The following is a 12,033-nucleotide window of genomic DNA, read 5'->3' on the forward strand; positions in this document are numbered from 1 at the left end:
ATAGACAAATATACAAGTCACAGCGTCGTGTCATCATTTGCAGATGATACAAAAATAAAAATGAAAATTACCTCTGCTGAAGCCATTGAAAAACTGCAAACAGATAATAACAAAGTTTTCGACTGGGCAACAGAAAAGAACATGATATTTAACAGTGATAAATTCCAGGTACTCAGATACGGCAAAAATGAGGATTTGAAACATAATTCAAGGTACAAAACACAATCGAATCTGTCCATAATAGGAAAACAGCATGTCAAGGATTTGGGAATAATGATGTCCGACGACCTAACGTTTAGGGAGCATAACCAAGCAAATATTGCGTCAGCCAGAAAAATGATATGAAGGATTACGAGATCATTCAAATCCAGGGATCCCATCACAATGGTTGTACTCTTCAAATCACTTGTGTTGTCCCGTCTTGAGTACTGCTCAGTACTCACTTCCCCCTACAGAGCAGGAGAGATTGCTAAATAGAGGGAATATAGAGAACATATTCGGCACGCATAGACGAGATAAAACACCTAAATTATTGGGATCGTCTCAAAGCTCTCCTAATGTACTCACTAGAGAGGAGACGAGAGTGATACCTAATAATATGCACATAGAAAATACTGGAGGGCCAGGTCCCAAATCTACACAGTAAAATAACAAGATACTGGAGTGAACGATATGGAAGAAAATGCAGAATTGAACCAGTGAAGAGTAGAGGTGCCATAGGCACAATTAGAGAACACTGTATAAACATCAGAGGTACACGGTTGTTCAAAGTCCTCCCAGCGAGCATAAGAAATATTGCCGAAAAGACAGTGGACATCTTCAAGAGGAAACTAGATTGTTTTCTCCAAGGAGTGCCGAACCAACCGGGCTGTGGTGGGTATGTGGGCCTGCGGGCCGCTCCAAGCAACAGCCTAGTGGACTAAACTCTCTCAAGTCAAGCCTGGCCTCGGGCCGGGCTTGGGGAGTAGAAGAACTCCCAGAACCCCATCAACCAGGTATCAACCAGGTATCAAGCGTGAGAGAGAGCAAGAGTGAGGGGGCAAGCTTGAGGGAGCAAGCGTAAGAGAGCAAGCGTGAGGGAGCAAGCCTAAGAGAACAAACGTGAGGGGGCAAGAATGAGGGAGCAAACGTAAGAGAGAAAGCGTAAGAGAGCAAGCGTGAGGGAGCATGCGTGAAAGAACAAGCTTGAGAGAGGAAGTTTGAGGGAGCAAGCTTGAGAGAGCAAGTGTGAGGGAGCAAGCGTGAGGGGAAGTGAAGGTAGAGGATGCAGCGGCTTCACTGCAGTACTCCGGATACATACACGGTCAATACAATCCAGGAACAGTTGTGCCTTAAGCAAGTAGCATTCTACCAGTCTCCTGAACACTCTTCACACATCCATCCCCTTGTGTCACTGTTGTTCTTGTTGTTCTTGTGTCACTGTTGTGGTTGTGTCACTGTGGTGCTTGTGTCACTGTTGTGGTTGTTGTTCTTGTGTCACTGTTGTGGTTGTGTCACTGTGGTGCTTGTGTCACTGTTGTGGTTGTTGTTCTTGTGTCACTGTTGTGGTTGTGTCACTGTGGTGCTTGTTGTTCTTGTGTCACTGTTGTGGTTGTGTCACTGTGGTGCTTGTGTCACTGTTGTGGTTGTTGTTCTTGTGTCACTGTTGTGGTTGTGTCACTGTGGTGCTTGTGTCACTGTTGTGGTTGTTGTTCTTGTGTCACTGTTGTTCTTGTGTCACTGTGGTGCTTGTTGTTCTTGTGTCACTGTGGTGCTTGTTGTGCTTGTGTCACTGTGGTGCTTGTGGCACTGTGGTGCTTGTGGCACTGTGGTGCTTGTGTCACTGTGGTGCTTGTGGCACTGTGGTGCTTGTGGCACTGTGGTGCTTGTGTCACTGTGGTGCTTGTTGTGCTTGTGGCACTGTGGTGCTTGTTGTGCTTGTGTCACTGTGGTGCTTGTGGTACTGTGGTGCTTGTGGCACTGTGGTGCTTGTGTCACTGTGGTGCTTGTTGTGCTTGTGTCACCGTGGTGCTTGTGTCACTGTGGTGCTTGTTGTGCTTGTGTCACCGTGGTGCTTGTGTCACTATGGTGCTTGTTGTGCTTCTGTCACTGTGGTGCTTGTTGTGCTTGTGTCACCGTGGTGCTTGTGTCACCGTGGTGCTTGTGTCACTGTGGTGCTTGTGTCACTGTGGTGCTTGTGGCACTGTGGTGCTTGTTGTGCTTGTGTCACCGTGGTGCTTGTGTCACTATGGTGCTTGTTGTGCTTGTGTCACCGTGGTGCTTGTGTCACCGTGGTGCTTGTGTCACTATGGTGCTTGTTGTGCTTGTGTCACTATGGTGCTTGTTGTGCTTGTGTCACTATGGTGCTTGTTGTGCTTGTGTCACTGTGGTGCTTGTGTCACTGTGGTGCTTGTTGTGCTTGTGTCACTATGGTGCTTGTTGTGCTTGTGTCACTGTGGTGCTTGTTGTGCTTGTGTCACTATGGTGCTTGTTGTGCTTCTGTCACTGTGGTGCTTGTTGTGCTTCTGTCACTGTGGTGCTTGTTGTGCTTGTGTCACTGTGGTGCTTGTTGTGCTTGTGTCACCGTGGTGCTTGTGTCACTGTGGTGCTTGTTGTGCTTGTGTCACTGTGGTGCTTGTTGTGCTTGTGTCACCGTGGTGCTTGTGTCACTGTGGTGCTTGTTGTGCTTGTGTCACTGTGGTGCTTGTTGTGCTTGTGTCACCGTGGTGCTTGTGTCACTGTGGTGCTTGTTGTGCGTGTGTCACTGTGGTTCTTGTTGTGCTTGTGTCACTGTGGTGCTTGTTGTGCTTGTGTCACCGTGGTGCTTGTTGTGCTTGTGTCACCGTGGTGCTTGTGTTACTGGTGCGTGTTGTGCGTGTGTCACTGTGGTGCTTGTGTCACTGTGGTGCTTGTGTCACTGTGGTTCTTGTTGTGCTTGTGTCACTGTGGTGCTTGTTGTGCTTGTGTCACCGTGGTGCTTGTGTTACTGGTGCGTGTTGTGCGTGTGTCACTGTGGTGCTTGTGTCACTGTGGTGCTTGTGTCACTGTCACTGTGGTGCTTGTTGTGCTTGTGTCACTGTTGTGCTTGTGTCACTGTGGTGCTTGTTGTGCTTGTGTCACTGTTGTGCTTGTGTCACTGTGGTGCTTGTTGTGCTTGTGTCACTGTGGTGCTTGTTGTGCTTGTGTCACTGTGGTGCTTGTGTCACTGTGGTGCTTGTGTCACTGTCACTGTGGTGCTTGTTGTGCTTGTGTCACTGTTGTGCTTGTGTCACTGTGGTGCTTGTTGTGCTTGTGTCACTGTTGTGCTTGTGTCACTGTTGTGCTTGTGTCACTGTGGTGCTTGTTGTGCTTGTGTCACTGTGGTGCTTGTTGTGCTTGTGTCACCGTGGTTCTTGTGTCACTGTGGTGCTTGTTGTGCTTGTGTCACCGTGGTGCTTGTGTTACTGGTGCGTGTTGTGCGTGTGTCACTGTGGTGCTTGTTGTGCTTGTGTCACTGTTGTGCTTGTGTCACTGTGGTGCTTGTTGTGCTTGTGTCACTGTTGTGCTTGTGTCACTGTGGTGCTTGTTGTGCTTGTGTCACTGTGGTGCTTGTTGTGCTTGTGTCACTGTGGTGCTTGTTGTGCTTGTGTCACTGTGGTGCTTGTGTCACTGTGGTGCTTGTGTCACTGTCACTGTGGTGCTTGTTGTGCTTGTGTCACTGTTGTGCTTGTGTCACTGTGGTGCTTGTTGTGCTTGTGTCACTGTTGTGCTTGTGTCACTGTGGTGCTTGTTGTGCTTGTGTCACCGTGGTTCTTGTGTCACTGTGGTGCTTGTTGTGCTTGTGTCACCGTGGTGCTTGTGTTACTGGTGCGTGTTGTGCGTGTGTCACTGTGGTGCTTGTTGTGCTTGTGTCACTTTGGTGCTTGTTGTGCTTGTGTCACTGTGGTGCTTGTGTCACTGTGGTGCTTGTGTCACTGTGGTGCTTGTGTCACTGTGGTGCTTGTGTCACTGTGGTGCTTGTTGTGCTTGTGTCACTGTTGTGCTTGTGTCACTGTGGTGCTTGTTGTGCGTATGTCACTGTGGTGCTTGTGTCACTGTTGTGCTTGTTGTGCTTGTGTCACTGTTGTGCTTGTGTCACTGTGGTGCTTGTTGTGCTTGTGTCACTGTTGTGCTTGTTGTGCTTGTGTCACTGGTGTCACTGTAGTGCTTGTTGTGCTTGTGTTACTTGTGCTTGTTGTGCTTGTGTTACTTGTGCTTGTTGTGCTTGTGTAACTGTGGTACTTGTTGTGCTTGTATTACTGTTGTGTTTGTATCACTGTTATGCTTGTGTCACTGTTGTGCTTGTGTCACTGTAGTGCTTGTCGTGCTTGTGTTACTGCTGTGCTTGTGTCACTGTAGTGCTTGTTGTGCTTGTGTCACTGTTGTGCTTGTGTCACTGTTGTGCTTGTGTCACTGTTGTGCTTGTGTTACTGTTGTGCTTGTGTTACTGTTGTGCTTGTGTCACTGTAGTGCTTGTGTCACTGTTGTGCTTGTATCACTGTTGAGCTTGTGTCACTGTTGTGCTTGTGTCACTGTGGTGCTTGTTGTGCTTGTATCACTGTTGTGCTTGTTGTGCTGGTGTCACTGTGGTGCTTGTGTCACTGTGGTGCTTGTGTCACTGTGGTGCTTGTTGTGTTTGTCACTGTTGTGCTTGTGTCACTGTTGTGCTTTTGTCCCTGTTGTGCTTGTGTCACTGTTGTGCTGGTGTCACTGTTTTGCTTGTTGTGTTTGTGTCACTGTGGTGCATGTTGTGCTTGTGTCACTGTTGTGCTTGTTGTGCTTGTGTCACTGTGGTGCTTGTCGTCCCGGTGGTGCTTGTTGTCAGTAATTTTGTATCAAAGATTTGGTGATTTTAGCGCACACGCTTAAAATGGTTGCCCAGCCCTGTTCTACTGTTGGTCAGCATCCTTGATGCTGCTGATGTTACCCCGTTTATGTGTGCCTTTAGTGTTTATGTTGCATGCATCTTAAAAAAGCAGTACGAGGACAAGTTTAGCACTCCGATAAACAGCATTAAAATGGCAGCTCCGGACAACCTTTATGTGTGATATCCAAACCCCTGAAAATTTAACTGATATCGACACGAGCGTGGCAGATTTTGAAAGAGAAATTGACAATATGCCCATGCACTCAGCCCCGGGTCCAGACTCATGGAATGCAATATTTATAAAGAAATGCAAAGTGCCAGTAGCACAGGCACTCAGTATAGTGTGGAGGAAGAGCTTGGACACGGGAGAGATACCAGATGTGCTTAAAGCAGCAGACATAACCCCTCTACACAAGGGACGGAGCAAAGCTTTGGCAAAGAATTATAGACCATCGTGCCTCTCACAGCTACTTGACCACTATGACAAAATCACTGAGGCATTAGAAGAAAAACAGAATGCATATATGGTATACACGGACATTGTAAAGGCATTTGATAAATGTGACCAGGGAGTGATAGCACACAAAATAAGGTCAATGGGATTAACCGGTAAAGTAGGACGCTGGATACTCAGTTTTTGGTGGAACAGAACACAAAGTGTAATAGTCAATCATATAAAATCGAATGTAATCGCAGTTAAAAGCATTGTACCTCAGGGTACATTGCTTTGCACCACTGCTTTTCCTTTTTCTCATACCAGATATAGACTAAAATACAAGGCACAGCTTCGTATCGTCATTTGCAGATGACACAAATATCGGCATGAAAATTCCCTCTGCTAAAGACACTAAAAAATCTACAAGAAGATATTAATAAGGTTTTCGACTGGGCAGCAGAAAATAACAAAATGTTAACAGTGATAAATTCCAGGTACTTAGATACGGTAAAAATGAGGACCTTAAGGGGGCGTTACTTCCAAATTTGCCCAAAACTTGCAATAAATGAAAACTCGTTTGATTTCATTCAAACTGTTTTGACAAGTTGTATATGAAAAGGGTTTCATCTGGTCCAAGTCTCAGCATCGTAGCATAAATAGAAAGGGAGAAAAAAATATTGAATTGTGTCAAAATTTTTCCAAAATGGTCAAAAATGATTATCAAACAAAAGTGTCAACTGAAATCATGTCTATGACTCAGCGATCACAATTGCATATGTTAAAAACAAATTATAATTAGTTTTATTAAAAAAATTAGTTAATTTTTTTTTTTTAATTTTATCTCTCTTATTTGTTTATCGGGCGATTTGCATGAAACTTATACACCTGACTGCACGTAAGCCTATCTGTAAGGGTGCCAATTTTGGAGGACATTGGTTGATGTCAACCTCAGCCACAGATGGCAGCACCTTAGACTTTATTTTTTTCTAATTTATTTTCAAGTAACATAAACGTTCAAATATCTCTTTCATTTTTTTATTCAATTTACATGAAACTTACACCTTATATGTAAAGTTTATGTCTTTAAAATCTGAAGGAAACATTTTTCCTAAGTTCATTTATTGATTTTATAAATAGCAATAAACATGATATATTTGCATAATTTTGGGGGGAACTTTGACTATTTGCATTAGGAAAACTAAAGACGTTTTGGAAAATACCCTTCTACAGATCCTTTATTATATGCTAATGTGTCAGAAAAGTGTAATAGAATGATTATATCTGAAAGGTGTGGTTGTAAATATACACTAGAAAATGTGTAAAATTCGTTGGAAAAAAAAAATAAAAAATCTCCCTTACTATTTAGGCTACAGTACTGAAACTTGGAACAATTGCAGCCCTTTTCATATACAACTAGACAAAACAGTGATAAATTCCAGGTATTTAGGTACGGTAAAAATGAGGACTTTAAACATAATTCAGGGTACAAAACAAAATCAAATCTGCCCATAGTAGGAAAGCAGCATGTAAAGGATTTGGGATTAATGATGTCTGATGACCTAACATTTAGGGAGCATAACCAAGCAAATATTGCTTCAGTCAGAAAAATGATAGGATGGATTACGAGAACTTTCAAATCCAGGGATCCCATCACAATGGTTGTACTATAAAAATCAGGGGTGCTGTCCCGTCTTAAGTACTACTCAGTACTCACTAACAGCTCTCAGAGCAGGAGAAAATGCTGAAATGGAGGGAATAGAGAGAACATATACAGCATACATAGACGCGATAAAGCACCTAAATTATTGGGATCGTCTCAAAGCTCTCAAAATGTACTCACTAGAAAGAAGACGAGAGAGATATCAAATAATATACACGTGGAAAATACTGAATGGCCAGGTCCCAAATCTACACAGTAAAATAACAACATACTGGAGTGAACGATATGGACGAAAATACAGAATAGAACTAGTGAAGAGCAGAGGTGCCATAGGCACAATCAGAGAACACTGTATAAACATCAGAGGTACACGGTTGTTCAACACTCTCCCAGCGAGTATAAGAAATATTGCCGGAACAACCGTGGACATCGTCAAGAGAAAAGTAGATAATTTTCTCCAATGAGTGCCGGACCAACCTGGCAATGGTGGGTATGTGGGCCTGCGGGCTGCTCCAAGCAACAGCCTGGTGGACTGTTGCTTGGTGCCTGGTGGACACTCACAAGTCAAGCCTGGCCTCGGGCCGGGCTTGGGGATTAAAAGAACTCCCAGAACCCCATCAAGCAAGTGCCAGTATTTGTGTTGTATGCAACCAGTGTTTGTGTTGTATGCCACCAGTATTTGTGCTGTATGCCACCAGTGTTTGTGTTGTATGCCTCCAGTGTTTGTGCTGTATGCCACCAGTGTTTGTGTTGTATGCCTCCAGTGTTTGTGTTGTATGCCACCAGTGTTTGTGTTGTATGCCACCAGTGTTTGTGTTGTATGCCACCAGTATTTGTGTTGTATGCCACCAGTGTTTGTGTTGTATGCCTCCAGTGTTTGTGCTGTATGCCACCAGTGTTTGTGTTGTATGCCTCCAGTGTTTGTGTTGAATGCCACCAGTGTTTGTGTTGTATGCCACCAGTGTTTGTGTTGTATGCCACCAGTGTTTGTGTTGTATGCCACCAGTGTTTGTGTTGTATGCCACCAGTGTTTGTGTTGTATGCCACCAGTGTTTGTGTTGTATGCCACCAGTGTTTGTGTTGTATGCCACCAGTATTTGTGTTGTATGCCACCAGTGTTTGTGTTGTATGCCTCCAGTGTTTGTGCTGTATGCCACCAGTGTTTGTGTTGTATGCCTCCAGTGTTTGTGTTGTATGCCACCAGTGTTTGTGTTGTATGCCACCAGTGTTTGTGTTGTATGCCACCAGTGTTTGTGTTGTATGCCACCAGTGTTTGTGTTGTATGCCACCAGTGTTTGTGTTGTATGCCACCAGTGTTTGTGTTGGAGTTATATACACATCCAAATCGTTCTCTCCTTCTAATTCTTGTAGTTGCCTTCCCTTTTGTGATACCTCCTCGTTTCCTTTATCCTTTTCCCAACTACATTACATTACATTTGTTAGCCTTGAATTCCAGCAGCCACTTATTTGTTCACTCCTGGAGTTTGTCAAGGTTCTTTATCACCTTACTCCTTGCAGTTACCTGAGATGGTTCCTAGGATCAATTCGTGGCCTGGTCTTTGACCCAGGCCACCTGGTTGGTGGTCTAGTCAACCAAACTGTTGGATGCACCTGCTCGCAACCTGACGTATGAAACAGCCTGGTTGATCAGGAACCTTTGGTGCTAATCAAGTTCTCTTGTAACTTCCTACAGTCCTCTGTTTTTGCATTTCATGGACCAAGCCTTGCAGGATCCTACTTGTTACATAACTATATCTCCTTTTTGACTGTAATCTTCAGGAACTTCCCCTGCCCTGTTCAGTAGTTTTCCTAGTAATATCAGCATGCTTCTCCATCTTGAACATCAGCCTTCAATGAAGAACAGTGTCAAATGCTTTCTGACAATCAAGGAAAATACAGTCTACCCATAAACCTTTTTCCAGTCCAATTTTTTAGAAACCATGTCATAGAACTCAGTCAGATTTGTCAGACACGGCTTTCCCTTACTAAACGTATGAGGCTTTTTCATTACAAAGTTGATCTTCTCCAGGTGCTCCACTCTTCTCAGCCTGATTACTTTTCCCAGCACTTTACATAAATACGTGTTAGTGACACATCTCTGTGATGTAGGGCCTCCTATCTCTCCCCTTTTTTCAATATTGGGACTACATTCGCCTCTTTCCAAAATTCTAGGAAAATTCCTCTCAAGTGTTTTATTGAACATTGTAGATAATGGGTCACGAAGTACTTCTGCAGCTTCTTTCAAAAGCCAGATTCAGTCTCGTCTTAATGATTTTCTGGCATCTAGTTCCTTCAGGTGATTGATTAACTCTTCTTCAGTGGCTACAATGTCATCTATTGTGTTCTCCAGCCTTTCATCTCGCAACCTTGGTCTACACATTGAGTCTATTGTTACGACTTCCTGATGTCTTTTGTTAAGATCCTTGCATACTTCCTAATCGCTTTATGTGAGAATTCTCCATTAATGTCCACAACCTAATTACATGGTCTTTCCCTGTTGTTTTTCGCCTTATAAATCATAATTATTAAATATAATAATTATATATGACTATTGAACAGCTTTGGTTGGTCTTTAGCTTTTTCTGTAATGTCAATTTCTAGTTGGCTCTTAGTTTCTCTCCTGACTCGCGAGTATCACTTCTAACTCAGGGAGTATCCACTACTCGGGAGTATCTACTACTCAGAAGTATCTGGGCAGAAGAAAATAACATGATGTCTAACAGTGATAAATTCCAGGTACTCAGGTACGGTAAAAATGAGGGCATTAAAAATAATTCAGGATACAAAACACAATCAGATTTGCCCATAGTAGGAAAACAGCATGTCAAGGATTTGTGAATAATAATGTCTGACGACCTGACGTTTAGAGAGCATAACCAAGCAAATATTGCGTCAGCCAATAGATGATAGGATGGATTACGAGAACTTTCTAATCCAGGGATCCCATCACAATGGTTGTACTCTTCAAGTCACTCGTGCTTTCCCGTCTTGAGTACTGCTCAGTACTCACTTTCAACCTTCAGAGCAGGAGAGATTGCTGAAACAGAGGGAATACAGAGAACATATACGGTATACACAGACGAGATAAAGCAGCTAAATTATTGGGATCGTCTCAAAGCTCTCCAATTGTACTCATTAGAAAGGACACGAGAGAGATATCAAATGATATACACGTGGAAATTACTGGAGGGCCAGGTCCCAAATCTACACAGTAAAATAACAACGTACTGGAGTGAACGATATGGAAGAAAATGCAGAATTCAATCAGTGAAGAGCAGGGGTGCCATAGGCACAACCAGAGAACACTGTATAAACATCAGAGGTCCACAGTTGTTCAACACCCTCCCAGCGGGCATAAGAAATATTGCTGGAACAACCGTGGACATCTGCAAGAGAAAACTAGATAATTTTCTTCAAGACGTGCAGGACCAACCGGGCTGTGGTGGGTATGAGGGCCTGCGGGCCGCTCCAAGCAACAGCCAAGTGGACCAAACTCTCAAAAGTTAAGCCTGGCCTCAGGCCGGGCTTGGGGGAGTAGAAGAACTCCCAGAACCCCATCAACCAGGTATTAAGCAGGCATCTACTATTCGGGAGTATCTTTATGACACGCGGAGTATCTACTTCTGTTAAGTGCTTCACTATTGTTCTCAGTTCCTAGTTCTCTATATTTTCTGAAGGCTTTTATGGTTCTTTACGTCCCTGCATTGCCTACTGAACCAGGGGTTCACTTTAATTATCTCGTCACGAAGGGGAGCTTATAAGAGGTATAATTAGAGAACATGTTGCTCTGCACTCTCCCGGCAACTACGAACAAGGCTACCTCACTTCACTCTCATTATCGCCTCAGAAGAACACTTCTTCGTTTGAAAGAGTTAGAATAAAGAAAGACTGACAAGACATGAGCTGGAGCCCCTAAATTGCCTTGTTGAAATAATTTTTAAATCTTGAGCCAGCTTTTCTTGGACAGTGAACACTTTTGTTTGTAATTCTTGCACTCGTTGGTGGGTAATACAGTCCTGCAGCCTTGTCATGAGTGCACACCCACCTGCTGTCTGAGTGACCACTCAGTAATGACAGGCAGTACCACACCCACCTGCCGTCTGAGTGACCACTCAGTAATGACAGGCAGTACCAAATCTTACATGCCACCAGTTATACTTTATTAAGTAACGTGTCACTGAAAAAAAATTTCAATAAAGGCCACAATATTCAGAGAGGAAATAATTGTATATCGAGCATGGATATTATATGTACAGAGGGTTTCAGAAAAAAATATATATACAGTATTCAAATCTTCATCAATCAATCAATCATCTTATCTCCCTACGGGTTATTCATGCCCGTGCCACCTCTTGGGTAGTTTAACCTTCATCAATTATCAATCATGCAAAACACAATACCTCACCTGAAGAGTTTCCAGGCCGGACCTAGAGCCCAAACTGACCATGAATTTCGTTAACCTAATCATCCAACTCATTGATGTTGCACAGAAGATTGTCGACGTATGGAGCGCCTGAACAACATCAACACCGCTACCAGTGTGGTCAATGGCAACTAAATATACCTGAAGAGGAGACACCTGATGCCCCACTACACCAATATATACTTTAATATATTTAAGTATTATCTCACTTGATACAGGATGACACAGCACTGATACATGAGGACAGAACACTTTAACAGGATGGTAGAACACTTTAACAGGATGGCAGAACACTTTAACAGGATGGCAGAACACTTTAACAGGATGGCAGAACACTTTAACAGGATGGCAGAATACTTTAACAGGATGGCAGAACACTTTAACAGGATGGCAGAATACTTTAATAGGATGGCAGAACACTTTAACAGGATGACAGAACACTTTAACAGGATGGCAGAACACTTTAACAGGATGGCAGAACACTTTATCAGGATGACAGAACACTTTAACATGATGGCAGAATACTTTAACAGGTTGGCAGAATACTTTAACAGGATGGCAGAACACTTTATCAGGATGACAGAACACTTTAACAGGATGACAGAACACTTTAACAGGATGACAGAACACTTTAACAGGATGGCAGAATA

Source organism: Procambarus clarkii, chromosome 16, assembly GCF_040958095.1.
Source record: "Procambarus clarkii isolate CNS0578487 chromosome 16, FALCON_Pclarkii_2.0, whole genome shotgun sequence".
NCBI lineage: Eukaryota > Metazoa > Arthropoda > Malacostraca > Decapoda > Cambaridae > Procambarus > Procambarus clarkii.